General features: G+C 35.0%; 1 long non-coding RNA gene across 1 annotated transcript; it reads right to left on the bottom strand.

The window, feature by feature from the left end:
- Nucleotides 1-14,281: 14,281 nt before the first annotated feature.
- LOC110918119 lies at nucleotides 14,282-15,129 on the bottom strand. The gene is made up of 2 exons (XR_002581076.2): nucleotides 15,051-15,129; nucleotides 14,282-14,597 (listed from the first exon to the last, which is right to left on the bottom strand). It is a non-coding gene; the product is annotated as an uncharacterized LOC110918119 (long non-coding RNA).
- Between the last annotated feature and the right edge of the window lie 1,926 nt (nucleotides 15,130-17,055).

Below are 17,055 nucleotides of genomic sequence, written 5' to 3'. Positions count from 1 at the left end.
ATTATCACTAATTCTGCCGAAATGCCCGCCAACACCAATTCACCAAACTACCCTTTGCCCTTTATTATTATTATTATTATTAGTTCCTTTTTACGACGATTTTCTTGTGTTTGGCCACTTCATTTTTTAAACTGGAGAGCTCTGTTGTTTCACTTTGGTTTGGCTAGACTATGTTGTTTTAACCAGGCTCATGATGGCTTCAGAGTTTGGCTTGTTGCTATTTGACAGTTATTATCCTACCACAAGAGCAGAACTCTCCAACATAACAAACGCTGGAATGAAAACCCATTCGAACTAAAAACCCTTTGGCCTTTATGATATTTTATTTTATTTTGTTACCATTATTGTTTGTTAAATTATTTTATTATTAATTGTTAAAGGTTAATGGATTTCCAGTTTAGCAGCTTTTTTGCTATGATAAACGACAACCACATATTCAACACGAGTTTGATTATTTCTTTGTGGAGAATAAATAAACGTACACAAATTTTATAAATAAAAACAAGAACTAACTTTTAATAATAAAAACAAGATCGTTTAAACGTTATAAATACTAAGTATTAAGAATTTCGTTCGTTATATTTTGTTTTTTTTATTTAGAGTAAACTGTCATTTTGGTTCCTGTGGTTTGGGCACTTTTCCATTTTAGTCCAAATCTCAAATTTGTTAAATCTAGGTCCCTGTGGTTTCACTTTTATTGCCATTTTAGTCCAAAATTCAAAAACTCTTTTTTTACTGTTGCAACCTGCCTATTTTGTATTTTTTGTAGGGGTATTTTTGTCCAACTGATTTTCATTTAGTTTTATTATTTAAGAATATGTTAAATGAAAATCAGTTGGACAAAAATACCCCTGCACAAAAAGACAAAATAGGCAGGTTGCAACAGTAAAAAAAAGAGTTTTTGAATTTTGGACTAAAATGGCAATAAAAGTGAAACCACAGATACCCAAATTTAAAAAGTTTGAGATTTTGACTAAAATGACAAAAGTGCCCAAACCATATGGACCAAAATGGCAGTTTACTCTTTTATTTATCAAATGATATTCAGCCCGATATCTTAGTGTACTAAATGGTGTTTTTCTCTTTGAGGTTTTTCGAGTCTTTCTATTCATATGACTGTGATGTAGAATTATGAGTTGATTAGATGAATGTATGAGTTACACTTGTATAAAAATTATAAAAAATAAATAAATATAGGGTAAATTACTTTTTGAGTCCCTGTGTTTTATAGGTTTTAACTAGTTGAGTCCAAAAGCAAAAAGTTTAACGACCTGAGTCCCTATAAGCATTTTCTTTAACCATTTGAGTCCAAATTTCTAACCCAGTTATAATTTTGTTGTTAAGTTTTGTTAAATGACCAAATTAACCCTATAAAACATATAAAACACAGGGATTCAAAAAGAAAAAGAATATATAATAATAATAATAATAATAATAATAATAATAATAATAATTATTATTATTATTATTATTATTATTATTATCATTTAATCTGGCAATAACCCAACAATATTCGCATACAACCAGCTCATACACTTATACTCCAAACATGGCCTCATCAAAGACGCCTGCAGCAAGCTGTTCGACGAAATGCCTGACCGAAACGTCTTCACTTGGAACGCCATAATCTCCGCCCATATTAAGTCCAACAACCTTGATCACTCCGAACTTCTATTAAACACAGCCCCATATAAAGATTCAGTGACATACAATTCAATGTTGTCAGGGTATGCAAACAGTGCGGGATATGAAACAAAGGCGATTAATTTGTTTAAGCAGATGCATTCTGTGAGGCATGAAGCGCGTGTTGATGAGTTTTCGCTTACTAGAATGTGTAACTTGACAGCAAAGTTGGGGAATTCGTGGTACGGGAAGCAACTCCATTCGTTTATGGTGAAAACTGGGAATGATATAAGTGGGTTCGCAGTAAGTGCGTTAGTCAATATGTATTCGAAAAGAGGGTGCTTTGAAGAAGCTTATAACGCGTTTAACGGCTGCAGTTACGGGTCTGTTGATGTGGTTTCGAAAAACGCAGTCGTTGCTGCGTGTTGCAAAGAAGGAAAAGTAGATATGGTGATGGAGATTTTCTCGAATCTGTTAAAAGTACTGACTTGACTTTATATATCTTTATATATTTGGTCAATTCCATTTTCTTTTAATTTCTTTTCTCTATATTTCGCTTAGTTATATTTTTGTTTGGTTTTACATGTCATTTGCATTGAGCTGGATTTGCATTGGGCTTACATCAAGTAATATTGGGTTCTATATCAAGTGGGCTTAGGAGCTAAATGGGCTTAGGAGCTGCATGGAAAAGGAGGTCCAGTCCACTACGGATGTTCGCTTGTTCAGTTAGAAGTCCAGATCTATTTAAAGACTTGTGAAGATATTTCCACACCTAACTCAATCATTTGTGTGGTTATCTTTCACTCGTTGTTCTCTTTGTTCTCTTAGGCGATTAGGGTTTTGTTTCAGTGAATCTCTTTGATTCATTTTTTTGAGTTGTTATTCCCTTGTTGTTGTCTAAGCAGATTATCATATTGATAATCTGCAAAGTGAGGATTATATTGTGAGTGATTGTTTGAGTTCATCTTGTTCAGTTGTATAGATTTTATCTGGGTTAATAAAACTTGGTTTGGGTAGATCTGTCTCTGGTTTACCATTTTTCACATGGTATCAGAGCTTTCATAAGCTCTTGGGTGTTTCGTTATTCCGTTGTGAGTTCTTGAGTTGGATCTGTTCAGATCTAAGTGGATCTGACTTGGATCGGTTGTATTCTTCTCCGATCATTTCTTGGAGTGTGTGCCTGGTGAAGATATTTGGGGATCTTGAAGATCTTGAAGATTCAAAACCCTAATCGAGGGTTTGTGACGTTCTTGGTGCTGATCTGTAGATTCACGTTGGTCTTTGTAACCCTAGAAGGTTACAAAGCAAACTGACTGAATCTTTATTGCTGATTGTCTTCTAATCAGTTCTTGTAGCCCTAAGTGAAGGCTGCAAGACTGATTCTCAAGGTTTTCGCACCCTCGGTGAGATCGTTCTTTATTCCTCTTTTTTATTTTCTGTCTTGCATTTTAGGCATCTTGATTACCGGACTAGTTGGGCCGGTTTGTTGTTTTGGGACACAGACAGGGTACAGTCTGTTGCATTTGTGTGTTGTTGCTGTTGTTTGACTGATTGGTGTTATCTTGTTCTTGATTGTGTATATTTCTGCTTTGTCTGTTGGTTCTGTGAGTCTAGCATACAGCTCCTGTGCAAAGGCCTGGGTAGGCACCTTGAGTGACGATCCTACTATCTGGTCCCTGGCACAGCTTCGCAGTGTAGGATTTATTTGTTGTGTCTTTCTTGCTTATTTGTTTCTTGATCATCTGATATTTTTCTCATGGCTGATTTGATGAATCTGTTTGGTGAAACTTTGGTTAGTAAGTTGGAACCTGATAATCCTTTGTATTTGCATGCTAGTGACTCTACTACTCTAACTGTGATTGGTATTAAACTTAAAGGTACTGAGAATTACACTGTGTGGGCAAATGCTATGATTTTAGCATTGAGAGTCAAGAACAAGGTTGGATTTATTGATGGAACTTTTGAAAAACCTGTGGATAATCCTGTTCTTGAAACTCAATGGGAACGGTGTAATTCTGTAGTACTTACATGGATTCTGAATTCAGTTTCAGAAGAATTGTATTTGGGACATGTTTATTCCAAGTCTGCAGCAGAGGTTTGGAAAGAACTTAGGGATACATATGATAAAATTGATGGGTCAGTTGTGTTTGATCTATATCAAAAAATTAATTCATTCAAGCAAAATAGTTTAACTGTGGCTGAGTATTATCACAAGTTAAATATAATGTGGAAACAATTAGATCAAATATTGCAAATACCTGTCTGTACATGCAATGCTTCAACTCAGTTTAATAGTTTTAATCATTTAATCAAGTTGATGCAGTTTTTGATGGGTCTTGACAATGTATATCATACTGTTAGGACTAACTTGCTTATTAGGGAACCTCTCCCTAGTCTGCAAGATGCTTTTTCTATTGTGTCCAGAGAAGAGTCTCATAGGAATTCAAATGTGTCTGCGACTAATGATAGGTCTGTTGGGTTGTTTGCTAAAGCTAATTCTGTTGTTGATAATAAAAAGAAGAATATTAAATCTTCTAATCAGAATTTAAAATGTACAAATTGTAATAAGAATGGGCATACAATAGAGAAATGTTTTGAGTTGATAGGATATCCCTCTTGGATGAAACCTCCAAGAGGGAATCAAAGTAAAAAGAGTAGTTCAAATAACAATGCATGTGTTGATGATTCTAGTGTGCCTGTTACTTCTTTGACTTCTGATCAGTTGACTAAGTTGCTTAGTTTAATTAAGGACAGGGCACCTGAAACCTCTCAAAGCTGCAATGTTTCAGGTGGGTTTATGTGTTCTAATGTGTTTAGTAGTCCAGTTTATTCTTTTGGCTATGATGTGGGGAAGGGATCAGGTTGGATTATTGACTCAGGGGCTAATAATCATATGGTAAAATCTGAAACTAATTTAAGCAATTATATTGATGTTTCTGAGTTAAAAATACAAGTGAAACATCCTAATGGTACAAAGGCCTATGTAACCAAGATAGGTTCTTTTAAACTTGCTGAAGGTGTGGTTTTACATGATGTATTTGTTGTTCCTGAGTATAGTGTTAATCTGATTTCTGTACATAAGTTGGCTAGAGATAATAAATTGTTTATTGGATTTGATGAACATAAGTGTTATATACAGGATTTGTTAACCAAGAAAATCCTGGTGATTGGTAGTCAGCTTGAAGGACTATATTTCTGTGGTAATACTGTTGTGTCTAATGTGTCTAAGTATGATGCTTCTTTGTATAAATTGTGGCATGCTAGGCTTGGGCATCCTGCTGATCAAGCCATGAGAATGTTTAAGGATACTTTAAACATTCATTCAAGGCCTGATCATGGACCCTGTGATGTGTGTCATAGGGCCAAGCAGCACCGGGAGCCTTTTCCATTAAGTGAACATAAAAGTACTCAGTTGGGAGAACTTGTTCACTTGGATGTATGGGGTCCTTACAAGGTTGCTAGCAGAGATGGTCATAAGTATTTTCTGACCATTGTAGATGACTATTCCAGGGCGGTTTGGGTGTATCTTATGAAGAACAAAACTGAAGTTTTTGAAAACATTAAAGGATTTGTTAACATTGTCAAAACTCAGTTTCATAAAGCTGTTAAGTGTTTTAGGTCTGATAATGGTTCTGAATTTGTAAATAATCACATGAAAGTATTTTGTAATGAACATGGGATTGTCCATCAGACTTCCTGTGCTTATACTCCTCAACAAAATGGAATTGTTGAGAGAAAGCACAGGCACTTATTGAATGTTACTAGAGCTTTGTTATTTGAAAGTAACTTACCTGTAAGGTTTTGGCATGAATGTGTGTTAACTTCTGCTTATCTTATTAATAGGACACCCTCATCTGTGCTTGCTGGAAAAACCCCATATGAGCTTGTATACAAATTCAAACCCTTCTTAGATCACTTGAAAGTGTTTGGTTGCCTGTGTTTTTGTACAGTTTTAAATGAACATGATAAATTGAATAGTAGGGTAGAAAAATGTGTCTTTATTGGGTATTCATTGGATAAAAAGGGATATAAATTGTTTAGTCTTGATTCAAGGACTATAGTTTTTTCAAGAGACGTGAAATTCTATGAGTCTGTTTTTCCTTTCAAAGAACAATCAATTTTTAAAAGTTATGACTCTAATCCCATTAAAGACATTAATACTCTTAATTTTTTTGACTTGTATGAAAACACTGAGCATAATCATTTTCAATCTGTGGATGATCCCGATGATGAAAGAAGGGTTAGAGGTGAGGCTGATGTGAGAACACAGGAGGCTCAGTAGTCGGTGAATCTTGATAACCCTACTGTCATGGCTGATGAACAGCAGACTAGTGAGGTTCAAGGTTCACCTGACATGGCAGACCCGGTGAGTATCACAGATGAAGCGCAGTTACCTTCTGAGGGAGACACAGAATGCTCAGCATCTCCGGTGGTTCCTAGAAGGTCCACAAGAATGTCAAACTTTCCAAAGAAATTGAATGATTTTGTTGTTGATAGTAAAGTCAAATATGGCATTGAAAAGGTTGTAAATTTTGCTAAGCTTACTTGTGAAAATAAATGCTTTGCCTCTAGTCTTTCTAAAACAATTGAACCTAAACATTATAATGAGGCTATTAAAGATCCTAATTGGGTTTCTGCAATGAATGATGAAATTCAAGCTTTGCATAGAAACCATACTTGGGATGTGGTTGATAGACCTAAGAATAGGAATATTGTTGGGTGCAAATGGATTTATAAAATAAAATATAAGGCATCTGGTGAGATAGAAAGATATAAAGCTAGGCTTGTTGCTAAAGGGTTTAGTCAAAAAGAGGGTATTGATTATGAGGAGACCTTTTCTCCTGTAGTCAAGCTTGTTACTGTTCGATGCATAGTTGCTTTAGCTGTTCAAAATAACTGGAATTTGTATCAATTAGATGTTAATAATGCGTTTTTATATGGTGACCTGAATGAGGATGTTTATATGTTTTTACCTGAAGGATATGAAGACAGTGATAAATCTAAAGTATGTAAGTTGAATAAGTCTTTATATGGGCTAAAACAGGCCCCTCGTATGTGGAATGAAAAACTTGTGGGTGTTTTGCTTAGTTCTGGGTTTGTTCAAAGCAAATGTGATACATCCTTATTTGTTAAAAATACTGATAATGTATTTGTTGTGCTTTTAGTTTATGTTGATGATATAGTAGTTACTGGTAACTCTATGTCTGAAATTGAAAAAGTAAAACAAAGCCTAAAAATTCAGTTTATGATTAAAGATCTAGGGCTGTTACAATATTTTTTAGGTATAGAGGTTTTAACTTGTGATGAAGGGTTATGTCTGTCACAACGGAAGTATTGTACTGACCTTTTGACTGAATATGGAATGCTTGGATGCAAACCTGTAAGTGTTCCAATTGATCAAAGTCATGTTGTCAGTGCTTTACTTGAAAATAACTCTGGTCCTTTACAAAATATAACTGGGTATCAACAGTTAGTAGGAAAACTTATATACCTTTCTCACACTAGGCCAGATATTTCATATACTGTTCATATTTTGAGTCAATTCATGCATAGTCCTACTGAAGGACATCTAAAACTTGCTTTCCATTTATTGAGATATCTAAAGTCTGCTCCTGGAAAAGGGTTAATATTTCGTAAGAGCAGATCTTTTAACTTGACTGTTTTTGCTGATTCTGACTGGGCCAAGTGCTTGGTGTCCAGGAAATCTGTTACTGGGTTTTGTGTGTTTCTTGGTAATTCTTTAGTATCTTGGAAAAGTAAGAAGCAGACAACTGTGTCAAGATCTTCAGCTGAAGCTGAATACAGGTCTATGTGTGCGGCTGCGTGTGAGTCTATTTGGTTAAAAAATTTGCTTAGTGAGTTAGAGGTCAATGTAGAAGTTCCTATTAAACTGTTCTGTGATAATACTGCTGCTATTTCTATAGCAGCAAACCCAGTTTTTCATGATCGGACCAAACATTTTGAATTAGATCTATTTTTTCTAAGAGACTTGATTTCTAAAGGAACTGTAAAGTGTGTTGGTATAAAATCTGAAATGCAAATAGCTGATGTCTTTACAAAAGGGGTTTTGGTTAAAGATCATCAGAGTTTGTGTGAAAAATTACAGTTGTATGACATGTTTAGATAATGGAATTGTGGGGGGGTGTTAAAAGTACTGACTTGACTTTATATATCTTTATATATTTGGTCAATTCCATTTTCTTTTAATTTCTTTTCTCTATATTTCGCTTAGTTATATTTTTGTTTGGTTTTACATGTCATTTGCATTGAGCTGGATTTGCATTGGGCTTACATCAAGTAATATTGGGTTCTATATCAAGTGGGCTTAGGAGCTAAATGGGCTTAGGAGCTGCATGGAAAAGGAGGTCCAGTCCACTACGGATGTTCGCTTGTTCAGTTAGAAGTCCAGATCTATTTAAAGACTTGTGAAGATATTTCCACACCTAACTCAATCATTTGTGTGGTTATCTTTCACTCGTTGTTCTCTTTGTTCTCTTAGGCGATTAGGGTTTTGTTTCAGTGAATCTCTTTGATTCATTTTTTTGAGTTGTTATTCCCTTGTTGTTGTCTAAGCAGATTATCATATTGATAATCTGCAAAGTGAGGATTATATTGTGAGTGATTGTTTGAGTTCATCTTGTTCAGTTGTATAGATTTTATCTGGGTTAATAAAACTTGGTTTGGGTAGATCTGTCTCTGGTTTACCATTTTTCACAGAATCAGGCCGAGTTAAACGATGTGGTTTCTTGGAATACGATGATCGCGGGTTATGCACAAAACGGGTATGATAAAAACGCTATTGAAGTAGCTCGTTGTATGGAGCGAAACGGGTTTAGATGGAATGCGCACACGTTCACTAGCGTGTTAAACGCGTGTTCGACTTTAAAATGTTTGAAATTGGGGAAAGAACTTCATGCCAGAATGTTGAAACAGATGATAAACTTGAATTCGAATCCTTTTGTTAGTAGCGGGATTGTTGATGTTTATTGCAAATGTGGCAACATGAAGTATGCGGAATTAATTCATTCGCGAATCTGTGTCGATAATATGTTCTCCACCACATCGATGATTGTTGGTTACCCTTCACAACAGAACATGTCACAAGCGCGACGGATGTTTGATTCGTTAAAATCGAAGAATTCGGTTGTCTGGTCTGCGATGTTTTCGGGTTATTTAAACTGCAATTGTTGTGAAAATGTGTTTGAATTATATATTATATATTATTATATATTCTTTTTTTCTTTTTGAGTCTATGTGTTTTATGTGTTTTATAGGGGTAATTTGGTCATTTAACAAAATTTAACAACAAAATTCTAATTAGGTTAGAAATTTGGACTCAAATGGTTAAAGAAAATGCTTATAGGGACTCAGGTCGTTAAACTTTTTGCTTTTGGACTCAACTATTTAAAACCCATAAAACACAGGGATTCAAAAGGTAATTTACTCATAAATATATAAAAGATATTTTGTTTAGTAAAAAGTATGAACTGTTTGACGTGTGAATCGAAACCGAACGCAAAAGGATTTGATATTGTTAAGTTAATGATGATTATTGTACATTTTGAATTCTAGTTTAGAGTTTATTTTTCTTTTATCATATTTTTTTACTAGATCCGTATCAAATTTCATATTTTAAATCTGTAGATAAGTATATAAAATATTGGTATTATGATATTTGAAATCTGTAGTAGATACGTAAATAAATTATTGGTATAAAGAAATATTAAATATAGCACCGACAAAAGATAAATCGGTGGAAAAACAAAAAGACAAAAACAAAAGGGGTAATGTCTGGCAAACGTACCTAAGTCATTAAAACCCGTCAAATCAAAAGCATCTTTGGTCCTACATCCTCACTCAAGCCCAATGCGTCATCTCAGCCCATTTTGCCTGCCGTTAGCTGTACAGTTCGCGTATTGGGTCACATCTGGTTACGGGTTAAAACTGGTTAGTGTTGTTACCGGTGTAGTTAAAACATTTAACAAGGTCAAAAACCGGGTATGGTAATACCAGGGTCATGTATGGAATCAAGTTTTGGAGAGGAAATGATAAGGTTTTTCGATTTCGAGCTGTTGTGAATTTTTACCGGTCCGGGTCTTGTATAACCAGGTTGGGACTCGTTTCAAATCATAGAATATAAACCCCCCCGACAGATGTGGCCAGCCGGCCAGGTAGCGAGTTTGGCTTTTTAATACCTAATTCTGGATTTGTTTTTTAGACTAAGTAGTTAATACGGTAAAATATCGGATATTGGTTAAGGACCAATATCTGAGATATCGGTTATCATAGAGGGATATCAGTAATTTTAATATCATGCTAAATTTATATATAATCTCCCACCATTATCAAATTAAATTTTTGCAACTTGCAAAACACTAACAATTATAGCAAGTAGGAACTGACAAAAATTTAAACACTAACATTTAACAGTAACAACTAACAATTAAGACTTAGAACACTAATAGCAGCAATAAGAAGAAAGACAAAGGTACTGATATCGGGAAAATCGGTGATATATTGGTCAAATATCGGTCAATATTGACGATATTATCGGTACCAATATTCTAACCAATATTATGCATCGTTATCTCGGTAGGGGACCGATAACCGATTGAAGAAACACGGAACTAATTTAGGGTTAATTAGTTTGGTTTATGTTTCAATCATGAGGGTTAATCTTCTTAAACTTTCCTGAGCTCCGATGTGATCCTTTCTTCCTGCAAAACAGCAACACCGTTAGCTCGTTAAGAGGGGAATATGGGGTTTCTCTCTTAACCAGACTCCGGCGTGAGAATACTTCTGCTTTGAGGAAATAAGTGTGTGTTAAGAGTGAGAGGAGAGAGTATGGAATGTCTAACCTGTGCATGAAGGTCTCTATTTATAGCCGGAGAGGTGTAAGAGGAGATGGGCGGATGAGCCTTGGGCCGGAAGGCGACAACCAGGGAATATCCTCTTTGTCTCACTGGTATCGACCTTTAGTGTCTTCTAGAAGATCTCTGGTGCTGGCGCACCATGATTGGAGCCACGTGTCGCAGTTGTCGGCCTCGTTGTCCCTCTGCCATCAGCAGGTAAGTGGAGATCATGGGGCAGATGTCGCTGCACGTCCTTGTGTACTCTCTGTCTCTTGCACGTCAGACGATTGTGGAGCACGATAGAGCACAGCCTGGTGGACGTTGATTGGCTCACTCTTCTGCCACTTGTACCTCTTGTACTATCTGAAGTGGCCTTGCGCCGTAAGTCTTGCGCGACCCTTGTTGTACACGTAACAAGCACGCACAAGGTTGTAGGAGATGAAGGCTCTTATTCAGAACACAAATGTGAAAACTGATGTTATCTCTTGTTTCGACCTCGCGCGAGGCCAGGTTCTGCTTGATGCAGTAAAACTTTTACAATATGGGTTTGACATGTAGACAAGTATTTAAATTTGTAACCGTTTTAACATATTAACTACAGTTAGAGGGGACACAAGGCCAGATTGAGCTCATGGATTGCTATTCTTTGGTTAAGTTAGTATTGATATATGTCATTAATGCAGATCATGTGTGTATCAGTCAACACCTTAAAAAGTATAAAGCGAAATGAAAATGAGTGGCAATTTTCTATTTTCATTGTTAAAAAACCTGAAGCATCAAGTTACACCAATGACTTTTAAATGACAATTTCAACATTGTTACTTAGTAACGTATGTGGTTTGAATCTAATGGGTCAATTGAGTTGGTCAAACATAACGGGAGTTGAACGATTCAATCTAAGGGGCTGTTTGGCTGAGCTTTTCAAAACAGCTTATTTGCTTATTTGCTTTTCTGAAAAGCAAATAAGTCAATAAACTCTTTTGAAAAGCTTTAAAATGGAGCTTTTCAAAACAGCTTATTTGCTTATTTGCTTTCTGAAAAGCAAATAAGCTGTTTTGAAAAACTCAGTCGAACAGCCCCTAAGCAACAGACCAACAATATTCAACTAAACTTATGCATGTGTTCAATAAGCTTCAATACACATTCTATTATTTTCTTTAACCATATATACATACGAGGAATTAGTATTGGGGTGGGGTAAAAGAAGTAGGGAAAACCGAAGATGTCTCCATTGTGTCTTCTCTTATAAAAAAAATAAAAAATAAATAAGTCAAAGCCGAAGCTCATGAGCCCATATATAAATAAGTCAAAGCCGAAGCTCATGAGCCCATATTAAGGCGAGCCCAATAATAAGTGGTACATCAACATATCATGATTTTAGAAGCAAACCCACGTAATACACCGATGGAATCGTTTTTTTAAAAGCAAATTAATCAACAAGAAAAGCCGATACATATACATAAGAGAAAGAGAAAGAGTAAATTGCAAAAATTGTAGTTGAGGTTTAGGCACGTTTGCCAGTTTTAGTCAAAAAAAACTTTTGTGTACCATATTGTCTTTTATTTTTGGGCTAATTTGCTATTTTCATCTGAAAGTCTACCTTTTTATCAAAATCGTCCCTGAGGTTTGGGATTTCTTGCCATTTCATCCATAAATCTGCCAAAAAAATAACCCAAATTAGACATTTGGGTCCCTGAGGTTTGGGATTTCTTGTCATTTTCATCCATAAATTTGCCAAAAAAATAACCTAAATTAGACATTTGGATGAAAATGGCAAAAAATCTCAAAGGTGAAGGGCAATATGGTATAAAAAAGTTTTTTTGGATGAAACTGACAAATATGATCAAACCTCATGGATGATTTTGGCAATTTACTTTAAGAAAAAACTCAAAAAGTAACGAAACATTAGGGGGCTGTGTTTTATTTTTTGTATTTGTATTCTTTTTCTTTTTAAATAAAACGATACATTTAACACACGTATCAAACAACCAGGATTTTATTTCACAAATTCATTTATCATTAGTACAAAACATAGAGATTTTATTTCGCTTAGTGAGTGTAAATTCATTCACAGATGTCACATACCCCATAATGACAACTCCATTACACAACACCTTAGAACCATGAAAACTCCCATATGGTTTAGAATTTTGACATGTGAGAATCAAGATTAGTGGTATGACACGTGGTAATAGTCGTGATTAGTGGCAAGACATGTGGGTGTCACCCGAACACGTTTGCTAGCACTCCTATACGAGCCGTATGAGTCAATATGGGTCGTATAGATCTATTTTGTAGCTTATTTTAACCAAACAACATTTTAACCCCCAATTTACATTTTACAGTTTTGGTCCCTCAACTTCCAATGCATTAACACCCAATTTTAAGCACTCGTTTCATATTAAACACACTCACACGTACACATGCATGTGAAATTCGTGTGTTGCAATATATTGGTCTTTCACATAAATTATAAAAAAATTACATATGTTAGCGCTAGGGATGAAAAGTGTGACTGATGAGTGAACATGATGGTTAATAGGCAGGGGCGTGCCTAGCTTGTTAATAGGGGTAGCCTTCGCTACCCCTTAACACTCCGGCGGTAATGTAAATTTTGGAAAAAAATGACATTTCGCTACCTTTTTTTTTAAATATTGCTTCTATAAGGATTTTTTAAACCCGCCATTATGATATATGTCCTTTTCAAACTTAAAAAAAAGAACAAAAAGAAAGTCGCATAATTTACATTATAAATTGTATCAACCAAAGTTTTAATATAATAAAGTTGAATAATAAGTCTGAACATATGTCTTTTTCAGTTTCAGTTTTCAAAAAGTGGACAAAAATGTAGTACACTTATAACTTGAAGATTTAAAGTGTAAACACCCCCGAAAAATTAACCTAAATAAACTTTTTAATATAAATAAAACAATTAAAAGTAATAAAAACAAATCAAATAAAAAAAGAAACTTACAATGAACATAAATATCTGTAAGTATTAGGCTACAAACTCAATATTTTTAAAACATTTTTCTTCATCTTTATACATGGGATTGAGGATCCAAGCTTGAACAAATGAAAAATGAAAAAAAAATAAAAATAAAAATCAGAGAACACAAAATGTTGTCATGTCCTGATCAAAGACTGTGTATTGACAAGTAAGTGCATGACCATTAATGTTAATGTTTCATTTGGGACTGTAAATATTTTATATATAAATATAACAAAAGAAATTATTTTTGTACCCTAAAAAATTTTGGGTCTTGTTTGATTGCACATCCTCTAAGACAGCCGTGCAGATAAGAAAGGAAAGAAACCAAGAAGCCCTAGAAGTGGCCACATTTGTGGGGATTGCTTTAAAAGAAAACTAGTTTAAGATCCCGCGAGTTTCGCGGGTGGCTTAACACAAACATATAATGTCTACCGGCATTGAAGTCCATGTATGAACTATAATATCCTCTCAATCCGACAGAGCCATATCCGACACATCGCCTTCATAAAGATCGCTTTTTATAACCTACTTTAATCTTTTCGACCCGTCAACCCCGCAAGCATGTTGCAACACGTTTTTTGCAGAATAAAAAGAGACAGGGGCTGGAACTTCTATCCAACTGCAAACTCGCCTCTAAACTTCCTTCGCAAATTCGCATTCAACCAAAAGATGGTCTGAAGTCTCTTGCGTGTTTGCCCGTTCATTTGAAGTCGGAAACACTTAATGTAATGAAAATACATGAAATGCATGTAATTGTAATACTTAGAATATAGCATTACTCCAAAACCTCTTACCAAGTATTGTGTCATCTTCATTCACTAAGCATGGTCCAATCTACCATTAAAGATTAGGAAAAAGAACAAAACAATCTAACTGCAGAAACAACAGAGCACGTAGCCGACACCGATCCCTAAATCGCTGCTCAACGTTTCAATTCAAGACTCCAAAACTGCCATCGTTATCGGTTGCCACTCACCATCGCCCAAACTCGTCTGGTTCAATTCCTCCGCTACCACTCACCGTCATCGTCACCAACCGACCACTCTACTACCACAACATTCTCTTCCTTATCTCGACTCTCGTTCCTCCCTTCTACGTCTTCATCGAACTCTTCTTCTCTACATACTTTACTGCATATTCAACTAAAAGTCAAATTTTCTCATGCTAATAATCGCAATTGCTACTTCGAGGTAATGCACAAGTCACATATTAAAACACAATAGGTAGAACATGATTGCTGAACATAACATGTTGCGAGCAAACCTGATGAAAATAAGCTTGCTTCATTAATGCCATCCCAAAACATGACCTTTTTCTCTCAAGGTTATTAAATAAAAAAGGATTTTTAACAACAAAAATTTTTTTATTGATTTTTTTACTGGGTGTATTAGAAAAATTGATTGACTGATGACCTATTGATCAAACTTTGTTTGCTTTGAAAATCCATTTCTTATAGATTTGAATGGCAAAAAAACTATAAAAAGAAATTTAGCACAAGAAAGTGGTTTTTGTTCTTGATGTTTCTATGATAAGTTTTAAAAGTGGTCATAAATAACTAAAATCAAATGTGAAAAAATTCATACCTGGCAGGAAATGACCACACTTAAATGAATATGACCAACACGAAACTAACCAACTTCAACACGTCGCTCCGGTTATCTCATCACTGTTAGTTTTAAATATAAACATGTAAATGGATCCAGAATACTTAAAGATATGTCTACTCATCATCTACCTTGAACAATAAACATGCAAAAAACACTCACGATTGAATAATTCCATATGGCTTTTAATTTTGTTGATATTTTATAGGATTATTTTAACTTTTTTATTAGTCAATACTATAGTGTTAACAACGTTGTTCCTGCTAGATAAGCATAAGATGGAGTGATGGACTAATGTATAGTGTTGCAAGAATCAGGTTCATGTAGTTTTCTGCGTTAGAATTGCTAACTGAAAAATAGAACAAATTTTATCACATCTGTTAAACTAATAGCAAATATGAAAGGTTCAAAATTAAAATTACAAAAGCAAAAATAGTGGCAAGCTGACTTTCAGATTAGTAGAGTTTATACAATTAAATTTCGTAAAACGGTCGGGACCGAGGTCGTAAGAGGCAACTTTTTAAGTGGATTACAGATTCAAAATGGACACTAATTTCAGTTAAAAATACGCAAAAGAATCAAACATACCTGTATGAGAAGATTAGATAGCAGACGTTGATCAACTCCATGAGTTGCGTAAATGAAAAAGATGCGACTTCAAATTTAAAAACTGCAAATTTCACCATACTAACCTCCGATATAAGTTGCGTAGGCACGACCATTGCAAATCGTTACCAATCACAACCCGATTCAAGCACCACAGCGCTATAAAAAATACGGCATCAATTGTCTTGTTTATCACTGCATCGTTGTTGTCGTTGTCTGTTGGTCGTCTCTTTATGACAAAGGCACATATATCCGAAAATAATAAGGCGGGTCTGCAAAATTTAACGGATCCTTACACCATGGGATCCAGAGGCAACCAGTGATCTTGAATTTGTAATATGAGACTCAATTAATAACAAAGTTCATACCAATACTTTCTAGTGGCTGCAAGGATTTTCATTAGGTGCCTTACTCCCTCTTCTTATTCAACAATGTAAGGATAGTTCTGGCAAAGACCTTCATAGGCTTCAAGATATGCATCATTGTCATGTTCGGATAATTATCAAAACAAAAACCTGGATAAAAGCAAATATCATGAAATAACACAATTTTGTAATTAAAGTAGAAACTACATGTTATATATAAAAGTTATGGGTCAACCAAACCTGACCCGACCAGTTTTGACCCATTACCCAACTTTCCCCCAGCTCGCACACTTTGCAACCCATCTCGCACACTTTGCACCCTATACCAAAACACAACATTCGCAAATGAAGTGTCATCGGTGATCATTGCGTTAATGCAGTATATGTGGGCATAAATAAGTCAGTAAGTGCATCTTCTTTTAGATTGTGTACAATTTGTTACTTTCTTTTATACACTTCTTTATTGGAAAAGGTGAATCATAGTTGAGGTAAACTTAGTATTCTATATTTCTATTTAAGCCCATACAAACATTATATTCAAAGAACGTCTTTTAATCAGTTAAAGATTGAATTAGCAGCAAAGGGTTTTCATACAAAAGCTCTCTATACCACCTTTATTTGTAGAATATGTAATATTAAAAAGGTAATATTACTATATGTTAGGTTCAACACCCCATGTGACAGTGGGCTCAAAAACTATGATCAAACCTTGTTTGTACAAACAGTAGAAGTGGCTATTGTGCAGGTCTCAGTGTTTTTCGATGCCAATCGCTACCGAAAATACCCAGTATGGTACTGGTATTTGAAGGTAAAACTGGTACCAAAAAAGCAAAATGTCGGTGCCAAACCGGTACCGAAAATCAAGTCGGTACCGGTTCCGAATAGGTATCCGATACCATTTGCTCATCCCTACATAACACAAAACTTAAGAGCATTCACATCCAATCCATCAAATTATACATACATTCCACTAAAAAACAACTCCTATATCAATATATTTCCACTAAAAACAA

The sequence above is a fragment of the Helianthus annuus genome, chromosome 16 (genome assembly GCF_002127325.2).
Source record: "Helianthus annuus cultivar XRQ/B chromosome 16, HanXRQr2.0-SUNRISE, whole genome shotgun sequence".
Classification (NCBI taxonomy): Eukaryota; Viridiplantae; Streptophyta; class Magnoliopsida; order Asterales; family Asteraceae; genus Helianthus; species Helianthus annuus.
The sequence above is the reverse complement of the archived record's forward strand: the minus strand, read 5'-3'. Positions and strand labels throughout refer to the sequence as shown.